At 37.8% G+C, this 20,867-nt stretch overlaps 1 protein-coding gene and 1 pseudogene across 1 annotated transcript in view; one reads left to right on the top strand and one right to left on the bottom strand.

Moving 5' to 3' along the window:
- HMGXB3 (HMG-box containing 3) overlaps window positions 1-20,867 on the bottom strand; it is an 85,513-nt gene that overhangs the window by 22,666 nt on the left and 41,980 nt on the right. The window lies entirely within an intron of this gene.
- On the top strand, window positions 595-1,253 carry LOC143664725 (superoxide dismutase [Mn], mitochondrial pseudogene; annotated as a pseudogene).

The following is a 20,867-nucleotide window of genomic DNA, read 5'->3' as shown; positions in this document are numbered from 1 at the left end:
ACATGAAGGGATGTTCATTTTCATTAGCTGTAAGGGAAATGTAAATTAAGACAATAATGAGATATCAGCTTATAGCTGTTAAGAATGGCCTCTATTAAATAAAGAAAACTATAAATGTTGGAAAGAATGTGGGGGAAATTGGAGCACTTATCCACTGTTTGTGGGAATGTTTAATGGTACAGCCACTGCAGAAGACAGCTTGCTAGTTCCTCGGAAAGCTAAATATTAAGTTACCCTATGACCCGGTAATACCAATACTTGATATATACCCAAAGAAGAGCTGAAAGCAGTGATACAAACAGACATCTTTACACCGATGCTCACAGCAGCATTACTCACAATTGCCAAAAGATGGAAACAATTTAAGAGCCCATCAATGGACCAGTGGATAAACAAAAGGTAGTATTTACATATATACATATTATGCAGCAGTAAGACGAAATGAGGTCCTGAAGCACATGACAACACAGATGAATCTTGAGGACATAAGGCTGAGTGAAATAAGACAGAACTAAAAGGACTGGTCTGTGCTCACACTTGGCTCAAGTGCCTGTGCTATATAAGGGCTGCAGTGGCAGCCCAGGCACCTGCACCATGCTGTCCCAGGAAGCATGTAGCATGAGCAGGAAGCTGGTACCAGCTTGCAGAATTTGGGGTTTCAGGAAAAAGCACAGCCTCCCCAACTTGCCTTATGATTAAGGCGCCCTGGAGCCCCATATCAATGCCCAGATGATGCAGCTGCACCACAGCAAATACACCACCTATGTGAATAACTTGAATGTTACAGAGAAGTATAAAGAGGCACTGGCAAAGGGTTATGTTACAACTCAGGTAGCTCTTCAGTCTGCACTGAAGTTCAGTGGTGGAGGCCATATCAATCTGGACAAACCAGAGTACTAATGGTGGTGGAGAACCCAAAGGGGAGTTGCTGGAAGCAAATCAAGTGTGACTTTGTAACCATTGATAGAATTAAGGAAAAGTTGACAGCTATATCTGCTAGTGTTCAAGGTTCAGGCTGGGGTTGGCATGGCTTCAATAAGGAACAGGGACACTTACTGATTGTTGTTTATTCTAATAAGTATCCACTGTAAGGAACAACAGGGTCTTATACCACTGCTGGGAACTGATGTATGGGAGCATGTTTTTTTCTTCAGTATAAAAATGTCAGACCTGATTATCTAAAAGCTATTTGAAATGTTATTAATTGGGAGACTGCAACTGAAAGATATGACTGGCAAGAAATGAAACGTTAACCACTGCATTGAGTATGTAAAGTTCTTTAGGTTTCTGTACCTGTAGAATCTACAGCATACTAAAAAGCCTATTATAGCATTTCTAAATATTGCTTACTGATATATTTTATAAACAGAATTCAATAAAACGATTTCATATTCTAAAAGTGATTGGGCAACTGTTTGAAAATATTGAGTGCTTTGATTTAGCCTTTTAATGGACATTTTCTTTAGAGTTAAAATAACCCAGGAGGTCATAACTGTCATCATAAAAACCATAAAAAATATTCCATCTCTATATTCTTGGAGCCTGTAGGAAAACTTGTATAATTCTGTTTTAATGCCGGTATAGGATTCCAGTCTTTGCCCAGTTATTTAACTGTAAAACCTGATGGAAATATCCAACTTTCAATTAAAAAATGCTTTTTCTTCTAAGTAATCATCTGTTCAATATTATTTCTGGTAGAATTCACCCAATAATTGTCTCTAATTATTGATGGTCCCTGTTAATACCATTTTATCAATTTTAAAAAACATAATTTGATTGCTAATTGAAACTTGCTTTATTATGAGGCAGTTACGTATCTGAATTTGTATGAAGGCAGAAATATAAAGATTCCAATGTGAAATTTTGTCTTCAAACATAGATATAGATAAATATATACAGTATACAAGTATTAAAATGGACAAATTAGGGCCTAGTTGATGAAATTAAAGACAGGTAATAAACCATCATTTTTCTGGGTCGCTAGCTGCCCCCAACCTCACTTCTTTTGGTCCTATTCATGAGCAACCCTCTCAAGGCAACTGGGCCGCTGGTCAGAGAACTACCTTCCCAAGTATAGACAAAGTGATCTCAGGACAAGGCCAGATGTGCCTCTCTCAGGAACATAAATTATTTTCCTTTTTTCAAATGTATTGCCACAATAAAAACTTCACATTGTTTTGCTTCTTCAACAAAGGAAAAAATATATTCATCATACAGTGAGATAGTATGTCAGATCATGTTTCTGGGTGGTGTTTGAAAATAGACTTGGGGATTATTTAAATGTAGCAGGGATACTTTCTGTATTTGGTTTAATGTTATCAAGCATTTTCCCATATTGTTTAAGCATTGTTCTAATAATTTTTAATGGTTGTATATTTTATCAACTGGACATTTTCTAGTCTATTTTTGAGCTCTATTATTGGATATTTAATTTGATCTCAATTACTATCTATTATCAAAAATGCTTTGGTGGGTAACTTCATGCACACAGATACTCCTTCAACTGGAATAATCTCTATGTGTTTTTCTCTGTAGCATTTTTCTTAAACCTATTTAGTAATAAAATTGTTTTCCAACTTATTTTTTCATTATTCATTTATGCCTCAAATTTTATTTTTCTATTTTCTTAATGGAAAAATTGAGTAATTCGGTAGCTCCAATACTGAACACTGAAGTTAAAAAAAATTAAATTCTAGGTACTTTTCTCTTGGAATTCAATTAGGAAAGTATTTAGGCTTTCTGAATTGCCAAAAGCGTTGATGAGAGAATTGGTAACTGTTTATGTTTGTGTGTGTGCCTGTGGACTGAAAAAACTTGGAGATTCTGATGTTCATTCTTTATATACCACAGTAAAGTGACTTTCATGAAGCTCAAATGGGAATCATCTGTTTACTGCCTGCCTGTATATACAAGGCAGGGGAACTAGTTCTAAACAGACATTCTGGAAAAGTAGGACCTTTTTGAAAGATGGGCTTTTATTTATTTATTATTATTATTTTTTAATTATTTTTTTTATTAATTAAAAAAATTAGCTAACACAACATTTAGAAATCATTCCATTCTACATATGCAATCAGTAATTCTTAATATCATCACATAGATGTATGGTCATCATTTCTTAGTACATATGCATCGATTTAGAAAAAGAAATAGCAAGACAACAGAAAACGAAATAAAATGATAATATAGAGAAAAAATAAAAATAAAAAATACAAAAATATATAAGAAAAAAAACTATAGCTCAGATGCAGCTTCATTCAGTGTTTTAACATAATTACATTACAATTAGGTAGTATTGTGCTGTCCATTTTTTTTTTTTTTTTTTAGAAATCATACCATTCTACATATGCAATCAGTAATTCTTAACATCATCACATAGATGCATGATCATCGTTTCTTAGTACATTTGCATCGGTTTAGAAGAACTAGCAATACAACCGAAAAAGATATAGAATGTTAATATAGAGAAAAAAAATAAAAGTAATAATAGTAAGAACAAAACAAAACAAAAACCTATAGCTCGGATGCAGCTTCATTCAGTGTTTTAACATGATTACTTTACAATTAGGTATTATTGTGCTGTCCATGTTTGAGTTTTTGTATCTAGTCCTATTGCACAGTCTGTATCCCATCAGCTCCAATTACCCATTATCTTACCCTGTTTCTAACTCCTGCTGAACTCTGTTACCAATGACATATTCCAAGTTTATTCTCGAGTGTCAATTCACATCATTGGGACCATACAGTATTTGTCTTTTAGTTTTTGGCTAGACTCACTCAGCATAATGTTCTCTAGGTCCATCCATGTTATTACATGCTTCATAAGTTTATCCTGTCTTAAAGCTGCATAATACTCCATCATATGTATATACCACAGTTTGTTTAGCCACTCGTCTGTTGATGGACATTTTGGCTGTTTCCATCTCTTCGCAATTGTAAATAACGCTGCTATAAACACTGGTGTGCAAATGTCCGTTTGAGTTTTTGCCCTTAATTCCTTTGAGCAGATTCCCAGCAATGGTATTGCTGGGTCGTATGGCAATTCTAAATTCAGCTTTTTGAGGAACCACCAAACTGCCTTCCACAGTGGTTGCACCATTTGACATTCCCACCAACAGTGGATAAGTGTGCCTCTTTCACCGCATCCTCTCCAGCACTTGTCATTTTCTGTTTTGTTGATAATGGCCATTCTGGTGGGTGTGAGATGATATCTCATTGTGGTTTTGATTTGCATTTCTCTAATGGCCAGGGACATTGAGCATCTCTTCATGTGCCTTTTGGCCATTTGTATTTCCTCCTCTGAGAGGTGTCTATTCAAGTCTTTTTCCCATTTTGTAATTGGGTTGGCTGTCTTTTTGTTGTTGAGTTGAACAATCTCATTATAAATTCTGGATACTAGACCTTTATCTGATATGTCGTTTCCAAATATTGATTCCCATTGTGTAGGCTGTCTTTCTACTTTCTTGATGAAGTTCTTTGATGCACAAAAGTGTTTAATTTTGAGGAGCTCCCATTTATTTCTTTCCTTCTTCAGTGCTCTTGCTTTAGGTTTAAGGTCCATAAAACTGCCTCCAATTGTAAGTTTCATAAGATATCTCTCTACATTTTCCTCTAACTGTTTTATGGTCTTAGACCTAATGTTTAGATCTTTGATCCATTTTGAGTTAACTTTTGTGTAGGGTGTGAGATATGGGTCCTCTTTCATTCTTTTGCATATGGATATCCAGTTCTCTAGGCACCATTTATTGAAGAGACTGTTCTGTCCCAGGTGAGTTGGCTTGACTGCCTTATCAAAGATCAAATGTCCATAGATGAGAGGGTCTATATCTGAGCACTCTATTCGATTCCATTGGTCGATATATCTATCTTTATGCCAATACCATGCTGTTTTGACCACTGTGGCTTCATAATATGCCTTAAAGTCAGGCAGTGCAAGACCTCCAGCTTCGTTTTTTTTCCTCAAGATGTTTTTAGCAATTCGGGGCACCCTGCCCTTCCAGATAAATTTGCTTATTGGTTTTTCTATTTCTGAAAAATAAGTTGTTGGGATTTTTTTTTTTTTTTATTAAAAAAAGAATTAACAAAACAATTAGAAATCATTCCAATCTACATGTACAATCAGTAATTCTTAATAACATCACATAGTTGCATATTCATCATTTCTTAGTACATTTGCATCGATTTAGAAAAAGAAATAAAAAGACAACAGAATAAGAATTAAAACAATAATAGAAAGAAAAAAAAACAAAAAAAACAAAAACAAAAAACCTATACCTCACATGCAGCTTCATTCAGTGTTTTAACATAATTGCATTACAATTGGGTAGTATTGTGCTGTCCATTTCTGAGTTTTTATATCCAGTCCCGTTGTACAGTCTGTATCCCTTCATCTCCAATTATCCCTTTTCTTTTTTTTTTTTTTTTTTAATTAACGGAAAAAAAGAAATTAACCCAACATTTAGAGATCATACCGTTCTACACATGCAATCATTAATTCTTAACATCATCACATAGATGCATGATCATCATTTCTTAGTACATTTGCATTGGTTTAGAAGAACTAGCAACATAACCGAAAAAGATATAGAATGTTAATATAGAGAAAAAAATAAAAGTAATAATAGTAAAATCAAAACAAAACAAAACAAAACAAAACAAAAACCTATAGCTCAGATGCAGCTTCATTCAGTGTTTTAACATGATTACTTTACAATTAGGTATTATTGTGCTGTCCATTTTTGAGTTTTTGTATCTAGTCCTGTTGCACAGTCTGTATCCCTTCAGCTTCAATTACCCATTGTCTTACCCTGTTTCTAACTCCTGCTGAACTCTGTTACCAATGACATATTTCAAGTTTATTCTCGAATGTCTGTTCACATCAGTGGGACCATACAGTATTTGTCCTTTAGTTTTTGGCTGGACTCACTCAGCATAATATTCTCTAGGTCCATCCATGTTATTACATAGTTCATAAGTTTATCTTGTCTTAAAGCTGCATAATATTCCATCGTATGTATATACCACAGTTTGTTTAGCCACTCTTCTGTTGATGGAGATTTTGGCTGTTTCCATCTCTTTGCAATTGTAAATAATGCTGCTATAAACATTGGTGTGCAAATGTCCGTTTGTGTCTTTGCCCTTAAGTCCTTTGAGTAGATACCTAGCAATGGTATTGCTGGGTCGTATGGCAATTCTATATTCAGCTTTTTGAGGAACCGCCAAACTGCCTTCCACAGTGGTTGCACCCTTTGACATTCCCACCAACAGTGGATAAGTGTGCCTCTTTCTCCGCATCCTCTCCAGCACTTGTCATTTTCTGTTTTGTTGATAATGGCCATTCTGGTGGGTGTGAGATGATATCTCATTGTGGTTTTGATTTGCATTTCTCTAATGGCCAGGGACATTGAGCATCTCTTCATGTGCCTCTTGGCCATCCGTATTTCCTCTTCTGAGAGGTGTCTGTTCAAGTCTTTTTCCCATTTTGTAATTGGGTTGGCTGTCTTTTTGTTGTTGAGATGAACAATCTCTTTATAAATTCTGGATACTAGACCTTTATCTGATATATCATTTCCAAATATTGTCTCCCATTGTGAAGGCTGTCTTTCTACTTTCTTGATGAAGTTCTTTGATGCACAAAAGTGTTTAATTTTGAGGAGCTCCCATTTATTTCTTTCCTTCTTCAGTGCTCTTGCTTTAGGTTTAAGGTCCATAAAACCGCCTCCAGTTGTAAGATCCATAAGATATCTCCCAACATTTTCCTCTAACTGTTTTATGGTCTTAGACCTAATGTTTAGATCTTTGATCCATTTTGAGTTAACTTTTGTATAGGGTGTGAGAGATGGGTCTTCTTTCATTCTTTTGCATATGGATATCCAGTTCTCTAGGCACCATTTATTGAAGAGACTGCTCTGTCCCAGGTGAGTTGGCTTGACTGCCTTATCAAAGATCAAATGTCCACAGATGAGAGGGTCTATATCTGAGCACTCTATTCGATTCCATTGGTCGATATATCTATCTTTATGCCAATACCATGCTGTTTTGACCACTGTGGCTTCATAATATGCCTTAAAGTCAGTCAGCGCGAGACCTCCAGCTTCGTTTTTTTTCCTCAAGATGTTTTTAGCAATTCGGGGCACCCTGCCCTTCCAGATAAATTTGCTTATTGGTTTTTCTATTTCTGAAAAATAAGTTGTTGGGATTTTGATTGGTATTGCATTGAATCTGTAAATCAATTTAGGTAGGATTGACATCTTAACTATATTTAGTCTTCCAATCCATGAACACGGTATGCCCTTCCATCTATTTAGGTCTTCTGTGATTTCTTTTAGCAGTTTTTTTGTAGTTTTCTTTATATAGGTTTTTTGTCTCTTTAGTTAAATTTATTCCTAGGTATTTTATTCTTTTAGTTGCAATTGTAAATGGGATTCGTTTCTTGATTTCCCCCTCCGCTTGTTCATTGCTAGTGTATAGAAATGCTACAGATTTTTGAATGTTGATCTTGTAACATGCTACTTTGCTGTACTCATTTATTAGCTCTAGTAGTTTTGTTGTGGATTTTTCCGGGTTTTCGATGTATAGTATCATATCGTCTGCAAACAGTGATAGTTTTACTTCTTCCTTTCCAATTTTGATGCCTTGTATTTCTTTTTCTTGTCTAATTGCTCTGGCTAGAACCTCCAACACGATGTTGAATAATAGTGGTGATAGTGGACATCTTTGTCTTGTTCCTGATCTTAGGGGGAAAGTTTTCAATTTTTCCCCATTGAGGATGATATTAGCTGCGGGTTTTTCATATATTCCCTCTATCATTTTAAGGAAGTTCTCTTGTATTCCTATCTTTTGAAGTGTTTTCAACAGGAAAGGATGTTGAATCTTGTCAAATGCCTTCTCTGCATCAATTGAGATGATCATGTGGGTTTTCTGCTTTGATTTGTTGATATGGTGTATTACATTAATTGATTTTCTTATGTTGAACCATCCTTGCATACCTGGGATGAATTCTACTTGGTCATGATGTATAATTCTTTTAATGTGTTGTTGGATACGATTTGCTAGAATTTTATTGAGGATTTTTGCTTCTATATTCATTAGAGAGATTGGTCTGTAGTTTTCTTTTTTTGTAATATCTTTGCCTGGTTTTGGTATGAGGGTGATGTTGGCTTCATAGAATGAATTAGGTAGTTTTCCCTCCACTTCGATTTTTTTGAAGAGTTTGAGGAGAGTTGGTACTAATTCTTTCTGGAATGTCTGATAGAATTCACATGTGAAGCCGTCTGGTCCTGGACTTTTCTTTTTAGGAAGCTTTTGAATGAATGATTCAATTTCTTTACTTGTGATTGGTTTGTTGAGGTCATCTGTGTCTTCTTGAGTCAAAGTTGGTTGTTCATGTCTTTCCAGGAACCCGTCCATTTCCTCTAAATTGTTGTATTTATTAGCGTAAAGTTGTTCATAGTATCCTGTTATTACCTCCTTTATTTCTGTGAGGTCAGTAGTTATGTCTCCTCTTCCATTTCTGATCTTATTTATTTGCATCCTCTCTCTTCTTCTTTTTGTCAATCTTGCTAAGGGCCCATCAATCTTATTGATTTTCTCATAAACCAACTTCTGGGCTTATTGATTTTCTCTATTGTTTTCATGTTTTCAATTTCATTTATTTCTGCTCTAATCTTTGTTATTTCTTTCCTTTTGCTTGCTTTGGGATTAGTTTGCTATTCTTTCTCCAGTTCTTCCAAGTGGACAGTTAATTCCTGCATTTTTGCCTTTTCTTCTTTTCTGATATAGGCATTTAGGGCAATAAATTTCCCTCTTAGTACTGCCTTTGCTGCGTCCCATAAGTTTTGATATGTTGTGTTTTCATTTTTATTCGCCTCGAGGTATTTGCTAATTTCTCTAGCAATTTCTTCCTTGACCCACTCGTTGTTTAGGAGTGTGTTGTTGAGCCTCCATGTATTTGTGAATTTTCTGGCACTCCGCCTATTATTGATTTCCAACTTCATTCCTTTATGATCCGAGAAAGTGCTGTGTATGATTTCAATCTTTTTAAATTTGTTAAGACTTGCTTTGTGACCCAGCATATGGTCTATCTTTGAGAATGACCCATGAGCCCTTGAGAAAAAGGTGTATCCTGCTGTTGTGGGATGTAATGTCCTATAAATGTCTGTTAAGTCTAGCTCATTTATAGTAATATTCAGATTCTCTATTTCTTTATTGATCCTCTGTCTAGATGTTCTGTCCATTGATGAGAGTGGTGAATTGAAGTCTCCAACTATTATGGTATATGAGTCTATTTCCCTTTTCAGTGTTTGCAGTGTATTCCTCATGTATTTTGGGGCATTCTGGTTCGGTGCGAAAATATTTATGACTGTTATGTCTTCTTGTTTAATTGTTCCTTTTATTAGTATATAGTGTCCTTCTTTGTCTCTTTTAACTGTTTTACATTTGAAGTCTAATTTGTTGGATATTAGTATAGCCACTCCTGCTCTTTTCTGGTTGTTATTTGCATGAAATATCTTTTCCCAACCTTTCACTTTCAACCTATGTTTATTTTTGGGTCTAAGATGTGTTTCTTGTAGACAGCATATAGAAGGATCCTGTTTTTTAATCCATTCTGCCAATCTGTGTCTTTTGATTGGGGAATTCAGTCCATTGACATTTAGTGTTATTACTGTTTGGATAATATTTTCCTCTAACATTTTGGCTTTTGTATTATATATATCATATCTGATTTTCCTTCTTTCTACACTCTTCTCCATACCTCTCTCTTCTGTCTTTTTGTATCTGACTCTAGTGCTCCCTTTAGTATTTCTTGCAGAGCTGGTCTCTTGGTCACAAATTCTCTCAGTGACTTTTTGTCTGAGAATGTTTTAATTTCTCCCTCATTTTTGAAGGATAACTTTGCTGGATATAGGAGTCTTGGTTGGCAGTTTTTCTCTTTTAGTAATTTAAATATATCATCCCACTCTCTTCTAGCTTCCATGGTTTCTGCTGAGAAATCTACACATAATCTTATTGGGTTTCCCTTGTATGTGATGGATTGTTTTTCTCTTGCTGCTTTCAAGATCCTCTCTTTCTCTTTGACCTCTAACATTCTAACTAGTAAGTGTCTTGGAGAACGCCTATTTGGGTCTAATCTCTTTGGGGTGCGCTGCACTTCTTGGATCTGTAATTTTAGGTCTTTCATAAGAGTTGGGAAATTTTCAGTGATAATTTCTTCCATTAGTTTTTCTCCTTCTTTTCCCTTCTCTTCTCCTTCTGGGACACCCACAACACATATATTTGTGTGGTTCATATTGTCCTTGAGTTCCCTGATACCCTGTTCAAATTTTTCCATTCTTTTCCCGATAGTTTCGGTTTCTTTTTGGAATTCAGATGTTCCATCCTCCAAATCACTAATTCTATCTTCTGTCTCTTTAAATGTACCACTGTAGGTATCCATTGTGTTTTCCATCTTTTCTACTTCATCCTTCACTTCCATAAGTTCTGTGATTTGTTTTTTCAGTTTTTCTATTTCTTCTTTATGTTCAGCCCATGTCCTCTTCATGTCCTCCCTCAATTTATCGATTTCATTTTTGAAGAGGTTTTCCATTTCTGTTCGTATATTCAGCATTAGTTGTCTCAGCTCTTGTATCTCATTTGAACTATTGGTTTGTTCCTTTGATTGGGCCATATTCTCAATCTTCTGAGCGTGGACCGTTATCTTCTGCTGCTGGCGTCTGGGCATTTAGTCAGATTTCCATGGGTGTCGGACCCAACAAGGTTGTAAGATTTTTCTGTGAAATCTCTGGTTTCTGTTTTTCTTATCCTGCCCAGTAGGTGGCGCTCGTGGCACACGTTTGTCTCATGTGTTTGGAATGGATCCCCCCGGTCACCGATCTCCGCGGCCTGGGGATTTCCGATCCAATTCTCTCCGTTGGTTCAGGGGCCGCGTGTGGTGGGGGCGTCAGCCGCCGCAGCTAAGGGGACTCTGTGGCTGGTCGCCGGTCGCAGCGGGCCCGGGGAATTCCCCACCGGACCAGGAAACCGCCCGCGGGGGGTCTCACCGCGGCTTGGATAGCCCTCTGATCCGAGACTCGTAGCCGCGGACTCGAAGCCGAGACTCGAAGTCGCCTGCAAAAGTGGGGCGCCGGCTGCCTCGGCTTGGGAAACTTGCCTCTCTGAGACTCTCAGCCGGCCCGGGAAGGAGGGAGGGAGAAGCTCCGGCCGCCGCAGCTGCCGCTGCTCGGGAAATCGCGCGCCGCTTGGGGATCTCACCGCAGCCGAGTCTCACAGTCAGACTAGCCAGTCCAGACTGGGGTATGCTGTGTGTCCATTCCCTGCCGTAGCCCCGGGAGCTGTTCTGCACTGTTTCAGTTCACCTAGTAGTTGCTTTGGAGGAGGAGGAACTAAGACGCACGTACGTTACTAAGCCGCCATCGAAAGATGGGCTTTTAAATACAAGTAGTCTGCTAGATTACAGTTTCTACTAAGCTAATACACGCAGACACTAGTGATTTATATAAAGCTTTTTGACTCCTACTCATCTCTTTTAAAATTTTAATTACATATATTTTAAATTATTTTAAATTGATAAATAGTACATATTCACATACCACGTAATCATCTAAAGTGTCAATCTTAGTTATGTTTAAGAGTCTAAAAAAAAATTCACTGTTGAAATTTCTAGGGGGCTCTACTTCTGCCTTGACTTCATGTTGAGAGAATGGAGGAAAGAATGGGGGGAAAAATACTTCAGTAAGATTTTTGTTTTTTCCTCCATGTGAAAGATTTTAAGAGAGTAAAATACTTTAAAAACTAAAAATTTTAGTCATCCAGAAGAAAATGAGACTTTAAGATGCTTTTTAGCCCTGTTTTCATAATAGAAAAGAAACAGAAGAACATAAAGTTGCAGTTTCTTCCATTAAGAAAAAGTACTACTCCTTCAAGAGGGATTTTCATGACCAAATCAGCAGTCCCTCCTCTACTCTTAGACACGCTTACACTATCTTAGAAAGATTAGTGCTGGAAAGAAACAAGGAAGCTAAACTAATACTGTTTTTGAAAAAGTATTGCTTGATTGTTGTAATAAACCTTAATTTTGAGAGATTACAACTTTATTGCAAACACATATATTCAAATTCTTGATCTTAAAATGAGCTTTTTTTTCTTTTTGCATGGGCAGACACTGGAAATTGAACCCGGGTCTCTGGCATGACAGGCGAGAACTCTGCCTGCTGAGCCACTGTGGCCCACCCTTAAAATGAGTTTTGAAAAAAAAAAAGAGCCTTGAATTTCTGTTGAACACTTTTTAAAAAGTAACATCAAAACCATAAAATTTCAAGTAAGATTGGTGTGTATTGTGATTTATAGCTAAATTTAGTTTCATTTTCTGTTTTAATTTCAGGGGGAAATTACTGTTTGAGAAAGCTCTTCAGAGAATGTTTTATAAATTACTGTTTCTCATTATCAGTCATGCCCTATTGATCCAGGAGGCTGATGTCCTGTTTCTAAGCTATGCATCAAACCAGGACATACTAAAAATCCTATAAAGCCCTGGATAGTTTGTGTATAATTAATCATCAGAGATAATTATTTTCCTCTGATAATAATGCAGAGTTCAGATTGTTAATTAAATTGTTAATTAAAAAATCTATTAATCATTAAAAAAAGTGTGTGATTTCACTATTATGACTCTGGTAATCTCAAGGTTAACACTGTAAAATAGGGGACCTAGAGGCAATAGAAATTAGAGACAGGGGAAAGATTACCCAATGAGGTTGAACTTAAAGGTATGGGGACAGATAGAAATGATGGTAACTAATTAGTGGGGTTATACATAACACTGCCATATTGAAGGTGAATACGATTGAAAGGTGTATAGTGTCATTATCCCACTGATTAATTCTATAATTATAAATAAGTTATTGTATGAACTCCTCCAAAGGTTTGATCTTGTAAAAAGAGTCAGTAATAGAGGGATATAGGGAGAAAACTAGTATTACACGCTATGGCCTACAGTTAACAGGAAGACAGCAACAGTAACACAGCAATATCGGGGGTAAATAATTGGGAAAGGGGGAGGGAGGAAGAAGAGATTAGGGGGAGTTTAGATTTGATATCTGATGAGGCTGTGTTTATCAGCTCTTTGTCTCTTTGGACCATAAAAACTGTCTAAAATTGAGAGCGCTGCTGAGTGAACAACCAAGTGAGGACACTGTAAGACATGATTTGTTTATTTTAGACATTATCCATGACGCCCAATGGATGGAGGGGACTGAAGAGCATAAAGATTTAGAAGCCAAAAGGCAAACCCTCATATACATATACATACAGTAAGTTAAAGTAACCAAAAAAGAGATGACGCTTCAATTAGAGATAAAAAAAAATGAAGCCAACTGGTTGGGACGAAGGTAAATCAGAATACAAGGGTAAGAAGGACACTGTATTTTAGAACTTCACCTATAGTCTGGGAACAAAGGGAGAGAGGTTTAGTTCGTCCAAAACCTAAATTTACTGTAGCATGTAATCTAACTCAAACTGTCTGGACAGATCATTTAAACAACCCAAATACATAGAGCCCAGAATGGGTATGAGGGCTTGTAATTCTGTATAGTCTAATATAATGCCTGGATACATCACAGAGTATGTTGAGCAGATAATTATAAAGTACTGGCAAAGTCCCCTGAGAGATGGGAGAGAAAATATGGAACAATGAAGATTTATCACCAGGGAAACCCCTGATACTGTCTGAAACATTAGAAACTCTCAAGTCAACTGGCCAAGCCCTTGAGTATTTTTTTCTTCAATAACGTTTTTATATTTGTACATTTAATCACCATCATTGTCCACTCTAGGCATTCCTAAGTTATACTGTCTCAGTTTTTATCCTCTATATATCTTTCCTTCTGGTTTTATACATGCCTCCAGCCCTTCTCATTCAACCATACCCACATTCAGCTTCAGTGTACTTGTACTATTGTGCTACCATCAGGTAGTACTGCGCTACTCATTTCTAAATTTTTACTAATCAGTCCTGTAGCATAATCTGTATTCCAAATGTCTAATCTCGACCCTCTTCTATTTCCTGATAACCTATGTTCTTAATTTTAACTCTCAAAGTACACTTATTTATATGAGTTCATATTAGTGAGACCATACATATTTGTCCTTTTGTTTCTGGCTAATTTCACTCAGCATAATGTCCTCAAGGTTCATCCACTTTGTTACATGCATCAAGACTTACAGCTAGTCTCACAGCTGCATAGTATTCCATTGTATGTATATACCACGGCTTGTTTAGCCATTTGTCTGTTGACGGACATTTGGGCTGTTTTCATCTCTGGGCAGTCATAAACAATATTGCTATAAACATTGGCGGGCAGATGTACATTTGTGTTCTTATCTTCAGTTCCTCTGAATCTATACCTAGTAATGGGGTTGCTGGATCATATGGCAATTCTATATTTAGAGCTTCCTGAGGAACCACCAAACTGCCTTTCAAAGCTGTTGTACCATTGTACATTCCTACCAACAGTGGATAGGTGTGCCTCTTTCTCCACATCCTCTCCAGCACTTGTCATTTTCTGTTTTTCTGATAATGGCCATTCTAGTGGGTGTAAGGTGACATCTCATTGTGGTTTATATTTGCATTTCCCTGACAGCAAGTGAAGTTGAGCACATTTTCATGTGGTTTTTGCCATCTGTATTTCCTCTTATGAAGTGTTCCTGTCTTTTGCCTATTTTTTAATTGGGTTGTTTGCCTTTGTGTTGTTGAGTTGAAGAATCTCATTATATATCCTGGATATTAAACCCTTATTTGATATGTGGTTTCCAAATATTATCTCCTATTGTGTAGGCTGCCTTTTTACTTTCCTAACAAAGTAAAAAGTGTTCGATGCACAAAAGTGTTTAATTTTGAGACAATCCCATTTATCTTTCCTTTTTTCAAGCCCCGGGTCTTGAGGCTTGCGCTTGTGAAGCCTATTTATATAGCAGAGAAGCTAAGACTACCTATAGCTATACTTAAGAGTTACTTCCAAAGAATCTCTTTTGTTGTTTAGATATGGCCTCTCCCTCTCTAAGCACAACTCTGCAAGTAAAATCATTATCCTTCCCCCTACATGGGACATGACATACAGGGATGAAAGTCTCCCTGGCAACATGGGACATTATTTTCAGGGATGAGCCTGGCCCTGGCACCATGGCATCAATAATGCCTTCCAGAACAAAAAGGGGAAAAGAAAGGAAACAAAACAAGATTATCGGTGGCTAAGAGAGTTCAAATAGAGTTGACAGGCTACTCTGGAGGCTACTCTTATGCAAACTGGCAAGAAGATTAAGTTAAGCTTTCACACAAGATGGTGCAGGAAAGGGCTGCAGAATAACTCAAATCGGTTTTGCAGGCAGGGAAGGAGAGCACCTCTGATGTAAGCCTAGAACTGGCACCAAACAGGTAGAAACACGTTTAAATAAGTAAAGGTCAGGGTCACTGAAACATAAAGCGTAACCAAAAACAGGAACCTCCTGCCAGTAATTTGAATTAATTAGACTATCCGTATACAGGAACCTCCTGCCAGTAATTTGAATTAATTAGACTATCCGTATAGCCTGTAACCTCTGGAGTATCCAATCATCAAAGAAACAGGGGATGGTTTGCAAGCTAGGCAGTTATAATTGTTCTGGCATTCTATTGCTTGGCGTGCCAGCCACCATTTTGTGTTTGGCTGGGCGCCCACTCTCGCAAGATCATAAATAAATTCTTTTCTCTTCCACAATCGGATAAGCGTTTGTCTCCTTCAGGTACGTGGTCTTTCTAAAAATTTGGGGCTTGTCTGGAACCCGAGGCTTCAGAGGGGGAGTCCCGGGGAGCATGAAGGGAAGGCATGCCCCACTGATTGAGCGGTCTCAGATTCCGCTGTTGGGAGCCCACCTCTGGCAGCCAGAAGGACCTAAGACCAGATGCTTGGATCTGCCAATTGTGAACGAGAAAAGGGAAAGGCTGCCTCACAGTGACTAGGCAACTCTGTGAACAGACCAAGGTAAGAAAAGACTATTAAGTATTGCCTTAGTGGTTGGGATGAATTCTGATGAGCCTGGTAGTGAGTAAGTGCATGCAGCGTCCCAATCCGCATTTCCCTCCTTCCGCAAGAAAGGAGAAACGGACTCCGTCAGGGTCGGATGAAGTCAAAGAGCGTTGAGACAAAGGAACCTAGGCAAGACTCAGAATGGGTAGAGGTAGTTGGCTGGCTAGGGAAAAAGGGAGGGGGTACCTATAAGTTCCCCTCCAGGAACATTCCTCTGGATAATCCATAGGTAGAAAGTTGGAACACTGGCAGACTAAAGGAAAGAAAAATGTATATTTGGACAAAAGAAAGCATTGTGCTGCTCGATGTATTCTGCCCAAAATACAGGGCAGATGAGGATGGGCTTTGTGTGAGATCTTTATGGCTTCACTATACAGGGAATAAAATCGGCTGTACTCAAATCTCAGAACTTAAATAATGCCTTTGAGAAGGCTCAAGGAAAAGACAGCTTAAACTATCCACTAATTTTTAGCCCTTAAAAGGGACTTGAAGAAGTTACTGATATTCTGGTAATTTTCTAGTTTTGCCTCTTCGGTTCAACAGAATATTTCAAAGTGCTATGTAACCACTTGATGCCGGGTCTGGATTTTTCTGTAATAAATCCCTTTGCCAAATGCAGGAATTGCAGACTGACTACTAATAAGAGTGAAACAAATGGTTGAATAAAATCATCTTGATGTGGGAGCATTTTCCTGTAGGAATTCAGTCTTGATGAAAGACTGAACTGAACTGATTGTCAATGCAGGAATTGGACTCCAAGGAGAGTTATGGTGTCTTCTGATAGGACCTGCCAACTACTTCTGAGCAATAATGTTGGCATTATTTGAGGTGGCGAAAAGATGCCTGCTTTCTGATTTATTTAGGCAAGGAGCTAAGCCAAGGAGGGGTTGGATGATTAAACAGACACAAGGAATTCCTGGTTAAACTAAAGGTGCATCTTTTCCAGCTAAATCTTGTTGGGTAGGACAGAGCCAAGATGGTGGCTTAGCAAGGTGTGGGATTTAGTTCATCCTCCAGAACAGCTACTAAATAACCAGGAACAGTACAGAACAACTCCTGGGAACACACCAGTGACCAGACACACAGCGTACTCCAGTCTGGACCAGCTGGACCAGCTGTAAGCCCCCCCCCCCCCCCAGAACTGTGAGTTACCCAACCTATGGCAGCCAACGCCCCTCCCCGACGGGCTACTTCCCAGAGGGGAAAGGAAAGAGACTTTAACAGCAGCAGGAGCTGAGCACAACTAAGCTTCAAGCATGGAATTAATTCACAAATTCTGACTACTAAAAATAGGCCCCCAGCTCATGCAAACCTGGTCAAGGTGGAGGTCGCTTATTGGGCTAACTGAAAAAGAGGAAAGGGGAGGAAATGGAGGTTTTTGTGGCTGTTTCTACAGAGGCTTGGCTGCCTCTGGATTCAGCAGCGGGACTACTCAGGCTGCAACTGCCCCAGGCATAGGCAGAAACGGACTGCTTTCAGGGCTGTCTCCCACCTGTGCCTTCCCCAGGGGAAGGGTGAAGCCCAACTCAGGTGGAATCCCTCTCTCAAGGAATTCAGAACCCAGGGCTTGGCAATTTGAAGCCATTAAAACAAGCCTACAACCTCTCCTCTGTCTCCACCATGCCCCCAGCAGGGAGAGCCTTCCAAAGTTAAAGGAGCCACAACATCTTTTGCTGGTGGGACCCACAGACAGACAAGTGCCACATACAGGGCAGGATAAGAAAAACAGAGACTTCACAGGAAAGTCTTTTAACCTGCTGGGTCTCACCCTCAGGGAAAACTGATGCAGGTGACTCCTTCCCCCTGATAGGAGGTCAGTTTAGTCCGGGAAAACCCGGCTGGAGTCTATAATACCTATGTAGACCCTCCTAAGGGCAGGGAGGGAAAAGGCACCTTACAAGCAAGGCAAGAAACAAGAAAACAAGAACTGAAAAATTATCCTCTGTTAAACAAAACCTAAGCTAGAGGCCCAGAAAAAGCTGAACTGAAGGTCAAAGAACAGAGAGACAACAAACTCATCTAGCAAGAAAACCTTAGGTAAGATAAGTGAAAGCAATCTCCAGAATAAACTAATTAAGGTAATTAAATGTCTAGACACCAGCAAAAAATAACAAATCACACCAGGAAAATCGAAGATATGGCCCAGTCAGAGGAACAAACCAATGGTTCAAATGAGATACAGGAGCTGAAACAATTAATTCAGAATATACGAACAGACATGGAAAACCTCATCAAAAACCAAATCAATGAATTGAGGGAGGATATAAAAAAGGTAAGGAATGAACAAAAAGAAGAAATCAAAAGTCTTAAAAAACAAATCACAGAACTTATGGGAATGAAAAGCAAGGTAGAAGAGATGAAAAAAACAATGGAAACCTACAATGGTAGATTTCAAGAGACAGAGGTTAGGATTAGTGAACTGGAGGATGGAACATCCGAAATCCAAAAAGAAACAGAAACTATAGGGAAAAGATTGGAAAAATATGAGCAGGGACTCAGGGAATTGAATGATAATATGAAGTACACAAATATACATGTTGTCGGTGTCCCGAAAGGAGAAGAGAAGGGAAAAGGAGGAGAAAAATTAATGGAAGAAATTATCACTGAAAATTTCCCAACTCTTATGAAAGACCTAAAATTACAGATCCAAGAAGTGCAGAGCACCCCAAAGAGAATAGATCCAGATAGACGTTCTCCAAGACACTTACTAGTCAGAATGTCAGAGGTCAAAGAGAAAGACAGGATCTTGAAAGCAGCAAGAGAAAAGCAATCCATCACATACAAGGGAAACCCAATAAGATTATGTGTAGATTTCTCAGCAGAAACCATGGAGGCGAGAAGAGAGTGGGATGATATATTTAAATACTAAAAGAGAAAAACTGCCAACCAAGAATTCTATACCCAGCAAAATTGTCCTTCAAAAATGAGGGAGAAATTAAAACATTTTCAGACAAAAAAATCACTGAGAGAATTTGTGACCAAGAGACCAGCTCTGCAAGAAACACTAAAGGGAGCACTAGAGACAGATACGAAAAGGCAGAAGAGAAAAGTGTGGAGAAGAGTGTAGAAAGAAGGAAAATTAGATATGACATATAAAATACAGAAGGCAAAATGGTAGAAGAAAGTACTACCCGTACAGTAATAACACTAAATGTTAATGGGTTGAACCTCCCAATTAAAAGATAGACTGGCAGAATGGATTAAAAAACAGGATAATTCTATATGCTGTCAACAGGAAACACATCTTAGACCCAAAGATAAACATAGGTTGAAAGTGAAAGGTTGGGAAAAGATATTTCATGCAAATAACAACCAGAAAAGAGCAGGAGTAGCTATATTAATATCCAACAAATTAGACTTCAAATGTAAAACAGGTAAAAGAGACAAAGAAGGATACTATGTACTAATAAAAGGAACAATTCAACAAGAAGATATAACAATCATAAATATTTATGCACCGAACCAGAATGCCCCAAAATACATGAGGCAAACACTGTAAACACTGAAAAGGGAAATAGACACATCTACCATAATAGTTGGAGACTTCAATTCCCCACTCTCATCAATGGATAGAACATCTAGACAGAGGACCAATAAAGAAACAGAGAATTTGAATATTACAATAAATGAGCTAGACTTAACAGACATTTATAGGACATTACACCCCACAACAGCAGGATACATCTTTTTCTCAAGTGCTCATGGATCATTCTCAAAGATAGACCATATATGCTGGGTCACAAAGCAAGTCTCAACAAATTTAAAAAGATTGAAATCATACACAACACTTTCTCAGATCATAAAGGAATGAAGTTGGAAATCAATAATAGGCAGAGCGTCAAAAAATTCACAAATACGTGGAGGCTCAACAACACACTCTTAAACAACCAATGGGTCAAGGAAGAAATTAGAAGAGAAATCAGTAAATATCTCCAGGCGAATGAAAATGAAAACACAACATATCAAAACTTATGGGATGCAGCAAAGGCAGTGCTAAGAGGGAAAGTTATTGTCCTAAATGCCTATATCAAAAAAGAAGAAAGGGCAAAAGTTTGGGAATTAACTGTCCACTTGGAAGAACTGGAGAAAGAACAGCAAACTAACCCCAAAGCAAGCAAAAGGAAAGAAATGACAAAGATTAGAGCAGAAATAAATGAAATTGAGAACATGAAAACAATAGAGAAAATCAATAAAACCAGAAGTTGGTTCTATGAGAAAATCAATAAGATTGATGGGCCCTTAGCAAGATTGACAAAAAGAGGAAGAGAGAGGACGCAAATAAATAAGATCAGAAATGGAAGAGGAGACATAACAACTGACCTCACAGAAATAAAGGAGGTAATAACAGGATACTATGAACAACTTTATGCCAATACACACAACAATGTAGATGAAATGGACAACTTCCTAGAAAGGCATGAACAACCAACTTTGACTCAAGAAGAAATAGATGACCTCAACAAACCAATCACAAGTAAAGAAATTGAATCAGTCATTCAAAAGCTTCCCAAAAAGAAAAGTCCAGGAACAGACGGCTTCACATGTGAATTCTATCAAACATTCCAGAAAGAATTAGTACCAACCCTGCTCAAACTCTTCAAAACAACTGAAGTGGAGGGAAAGCTACCTAATTCATTCTCTGAAGCCAACATCACCCTCATACCAAAACCAGGCAAAGATATTACAAAAAAAGAAAACTACAGACCAATCTCTCTAATGAATATAGATACAAAAATCCTCAACAAAATTCTATCAAATCTAATCCAGCAACACGTTAAAAGAATTATACATCATGACCAAGTAGGATTC

Source organism: Tamandua tetradactyla, chromosome 20 (genome assembly GCF_023851605.1).
Source record: "Tamandua tetradactyla isolate mTamTet1 chromosome 20, mTamTet1.pri, whole genome shotgun sequence".
NCBI lineage: Eukaryota > Metazoa > Chordata > Mammalia > Pilosa > Myrmecophagidae > Tamandua > Tamandua tetradactyla.
This window is presented reverse-complemented; position numbering and strand designations above follow the sequence as displayed.